Below are 5,321 nucleotides of genomic sequence, written 5' to 3'. Positions count from 1 at the left end.
CTGGTGAAGGCATCATTCAACATTTATTATCTAGCATATCAGACATCAAGATAGTGAGTATCTTAAAGCTTCAGCTGCAGAGCTCTGTGATATTTTAATACTGCTCTAACATTACAGCTAGTGGAGTTTATGAGTGCTGATAAACAGTATGTTCAATGTTCAAAAATTTGAAGCGGTTTTTATAAAAATTTTATTACTAACATACACTCCTCATAACTAATGCATATTATAACTAACATTGTAAAGGAGTGTAGAATAATAAAACTATTTGATAGTTTATCTACGTAAGTATGTATAGCTATAAAAGAGAACCTTTGCTCTTTTGGTTACAATTTTTTGATAAAGTTAAGTATTAAGTAGATAAGTATTAAGTGATTACAGTAGGTGTTATCAAGGTAAGTATTAAGTGATTACCGTAGGTGTCATGAAGGTAAGTATTAAGTGATTACAGTAGGTGTTATCAAGGTAAGTATTAAGTGATTACAGTAGATATTATAAAGGTAAGTATTAAGTGATTACAGTAGGTGTTATCAAGATAAGTGTCATATGTAAGTGAAAGTGTTTAAGGTTGTTGTTAAATCATTAGCTAGAACATTTGCTCGTGAAGAATAATATAATCTTTACCGAGTCCTTACATTCCAAGTCAGGCTAACCTGCAGCTAACAGACCTTTTTCAAAAACCTGATAGAATAATGTATTTAGCACATTTTACATATTATCTACAGATGATTTACTCTGTTTGGTGGGTTTATTCAAGATATGATCTGATGGTCTGTCATATCAAACTGAGCTTGACTTCAGAGCTTAAAGTCTACATGTACATTTTTGGTTTTAAAATAGCTACCATCCCGAGGCAACTTTGTAACTAACAAAAATCTACTTGTTTAATGTCTCTCATAGAATGATGTCATCTCTAGGTAATATACTTTTATAAACTTACCATAGATACATGTATACTCATAAAACTGTTCTGATTTTTAATTAATGCATTAAAAAAGCGTAAAATATTGTTTGTAGTTCATATTTTGATATGTGATATTTTATTAAAACATGTGCCAGCTACTATAATACAGTGCTGTGTTAAAATTATTTAGAGTGTGATTTTTATATTTTACAAAATAAATTCATGTCTAAAAACTATATTTTTAATAAAAATTACATTCAGTGATATTATGTGTTAAAGAAATATATTATGTACTACTTTCAGTAAAAATATATCCTTCAGCCTGTGGGCTTACAGATTTCAGTTGGAGAATGAAGGTCATTGCATGCATCCTGGCTGTCTGCCTTGCTCTTGCTGCCGCTGGCTATTCAGGAAGCTATCGCAACTTCAACTATAATCCGGGCTATAGAAGTAATGTATACGACAGCCATGATGGATATGATGCGCAGGGCAGATACAGTGGGTACAGAAGCAGAAATGGAGGATATCTTAGGAACAGAGATGGATACAGGAGCGACTACAGGGATGGATATGATTGGTACAATAGAGGCTCCAGGAATGCATATGGGCAGTACTAAAAACTGAAACAGGTAATAAATTATGTCTTTTAAAATTAACATAATTTTTAGAAAAGTTCAGTATTTAGCATTTGTTTGTATGAACTTTATAGCTTTCTTTAAATATTTTAGGTATGGGAACAATGGAACAGAACACATATCTGAAGAGATTCGTTGACCTTTTTGTCTAATTTTTGTTGTATTTTGAAAACAATATTATAATAAGTTTGGTTGTTACTAATATAATAAATTGGCTAGCAAAATATATCTGCTGTTTCATAACGTAAGTATATTGTGAAATATTGCACTGTGTGTAATAACATGTATAATCACAGGCACTCACCCACAATTTAGAGGGCATTTAATAGTATGATAATATATCATTATAGCTCATCCAAGCATCTGAGCTATCATCTATGCATAAACAATAAACTAACGTACGATTCCGTACTAAAAGAATCTGGGTCTCTGTCTGAAGAATATATTCAGACAGAGGCGGATATTGTGGATGGAGGAATAGATATGGACAGTTATAGGTATTTTTTTCTGATACTGAAGTGACAAGCAGCCTTTGTCAATGTTTAGTTAGCCAATATTTACTATTGATAGGTGAGAAATACAGTTAGTCAATATGAGACAAGAGATCATCATTTCATAAAAACTAATTATGTGTTTACTAAAAGTACTTTGAACATTAACCTGAATATCTTAGACATTCTCAATAGCGAGCTTGTCTACTGCTGACTTCTATTTAGGCAAACCCACACTTGACTTGCAGATGTTATTGTTCATATTTGATGTTCCAATGTTACTATATGTATACATATATATAAAAAATTATACATTATTGCTAAAAATGCTAGTTTCGTAAAGAATAATAAAGAAAAAGCACTCAAGACACTTTGTGGAGAGTGAATTATAGTATAATGTTTAATATGAAGTATAATATATAATTTGTTTAATTTTTGTAGACAGCGAAGTCTATACTGTAAATGAAAACTAATAACAAATATTTATACACATACAATAAAGTAACACAACAATATTGTTTTACTATAACAAGAGCTGTGCGCACTTCTCCGTCGCCTATCTGTATCTAAATCTGTATTAAATCAAATTTGAGAACTTGCCCTGATTTGATACTACGTTATATAGAATTTTTCATGTAGGACAAAGCAAAAACTTTCTATCAAATTTTTACGTTTTGTGGAATTTACTTTATTGATAGTATACGTTATAAGACTGTATATATACCAGACAATTGCCTAGCAAACTCAGTGATATACCAGGCAAGCTTAACAACCACCGATAACAATAAACCTGCAGCCACATATATAGGGCTAACCGAAAACAGCTTCAAAACTAGATATAACCTTCACAAATCCACATTCAAGGACATTTCTAAACGCTACTCTACCGAGCTAAGCAGCCACATATGGGAACTCAAAGAAAGCGGCACTGACTACAACATAGCCTGGAAGATTTTATCACACGCCAAGCCATACTCTAAAAGCAGCGGAAATTGCAGATTATGTACATTAGAAAAATATTTCATCATTTACAGACCTGAGAAGGCAACTCTTAACAAACGTAGTGAACTAATATCTACATGTAGACATGCTAAGAAACACCTTTTACGAAATAGCATTACATAATAGATCTTATCCATCTAGCTTTTAATACCTGAGCTTTTATTTCAGCTTACCAGCTAATGCAGAATCTTGTGTATGGTCCTCACTAAGCATTTTATCTGATGAGTGTTACACACCTTTTGTGTAATATGAAACTTTTAGTAATTTTTTGCTTAGTCAAATTTTAATAAATTTCTTACCAAATTTATATATATATATATACGATATATATATATCATATATATATATACGATATATATACGATATATATATATATCGTATATACAAATATTAGTCAAATATGTGCACCCCCATCAACTTATTGTAAAATTACTGCAATCATGGTCTATAAAACCAATGAGATAAATCAGAAAGAGGAAAAAAGTTGTCGATGCAAACCAATAATACTAAAGTTACGATAAAGCCCACAAATTAAAAAAGTTAAGTCAAGCTCTTTTTTGTATGGCCAAAAGAATGAGTTTTATAAAGATCTTGGAACAAATTAGTTAGTTTACGTTTATTTTACTGTTTTTATAACGTAAAATCACATATATATACTAGCTGTACTACCCGGCATTGCCCGGGTAATAAAAAAGTCTTTAGACAGAAAATTTGTTTTTATTTAACGTATACAACATTTACCATTCTAACTTTTAATCTTCATATTATGAGAAAAGTATTTTTGTGCAGTTCAAATGAATTGAGAAAAAATAAAACAACTCTAAAGGTTTTCAAACAACTGTAGGTTTTAAATTTTTTACCTTGAAAGAAGTATTTCGTTGAAATAAATTAAGAGAAAAAATAAAAATGTAAAGGTGTTTAAATGTAAATGTGAAATCATTAAAAGGAATGGCTAAATATAAGTTGTTTTGCTACAATTACAATGAAAGATTATTTGGTATACAATTATATGATTTTAGTTTGTTTCAGTGTTGGCATGCAAAAGTTGGCATGCCAATTTTCGCATGCCAATGTTGACATGCGAAAATATCGTAGGCTATAGACGTACATAGAGTGATATAGAAACCCATAGTAATTATCTAATGCATTCACACTAAAAATCATCGTCATTAAAAATAGTAACAAAACTATATGTTAACCTTAGTAACTATAGGTACCTACAATGCCTTTAGTGCATTTTGTGGTTATGAGCTGCAAGATAATATAACATTACGATGTACTACGTAAAGAATTTTTACCTTCCAGACAGACGTGTAACATAAAACATAAACCCTGAATCAAACCTAAACGAATTTAGCTTATTAAACACATACTTAAGGAAGTTTTAGTATGTATTTTAGTAAACTTCAAACTTTCGACTAAAATTTTATCATTTATTCGTTTGCAAATCCCTTTTCACCATAACAGATAGCGCTGAATTCGCCATAGCGAGCGACGTAGATCTCTTAATAATGTATATAATCAGTTCACAAATCTCCAAATATTAATTTCGGGAGAAAATATTGTTGATATCGTTCGGCAGAAAAAATTCGCGACAGTGAAAAAATATCGAAAAAGCATCGTATTTCCTCGATTTAAGCAAAAATATTTTATGACAGGGTCATGAAAGCGTGTATACGCAATGCTCAAATAATACATCATTTAGCGTGTGTGTAGGCTATACCGTATATGATAGTGCCATTGATCAATGCGCCTTGTATAGCTCATTAGTAGAGGGTGTGGATTCCACACCTGTGGTTGCAATCTCCAAGAGTTCAAATTTATTGGAATGTAAAGTTTTAATCCCAAGATTTTAATAGCTATAGCTATACATACACAGACACACACATATACACAAACTTTGAGAAATATATGAAGACCACAATGGAAAAACCAGTGATGTCACACTTTTGGAGTTTTGAGAAAATCAATTTTTAAGATTTGAGACTGGATCACGCACTGAAAATACAGCTTGTGACAAATATATCTAGGTTTATTGACAGATACATAATTTGGTGCTTATAAAATAACATTTTTAATTCAGAATATTGGTTTTTTTGTAATTCAGTGGTCAAAAATAAACATGCATGTTGGCAACGGACACCACCTATTTTTTCATTTGAATGCACTAAAACGGTTTTGCTCAATTAAACATTATATTTTTTCCACTTCAAACTATATTTAACTATAATATAAGTACTGTAACACAATCAGTAATTAATAATAGTTTAAAGTTGCACTACAATGTCT

The 5,321-nt window shown here is 30.8% G+C and overlaps 1 long non-coding RNA gene across 1 annotated transcript; it reads left to right on the top strand.

Annotated features, from left to right (window-relative positions):
- Window positions 1–1,765, top strand: LOC137394881 (uncharacterized). The gene is made up of 3 exons (XR_010978399.1): window positions 1–53; window positions 1,241–1,533; window positions 1,633–1,765. It is a non-coding gene; the product is annotated as an uncharacterized lncRNA (long non-coding RNA).
- Window positions 1,766–5,321: the final 3,556 nt, after the last annotated feature.

The sequence above is a fragment of the Watersipora subatra genome, chromosome 4, assembly GCF_963576615.1.
Source record: "Watersipora subatra chromosome 4, tzWatSuba1.1, whole genome shotgun sequence".
NCBI classification, from domain to species: domain Eukaryota; kingdom Metazoa; phylum Bryozoa; class Gymnolaemata; order Cheilostomatida; family Watersiporidae; genus Watersipora; species Watersipora subatra.
Note: the sequence above shows the minus strand (reverse complement) of the source record. Positions and strands in the feature narration are given on the sequence as shown.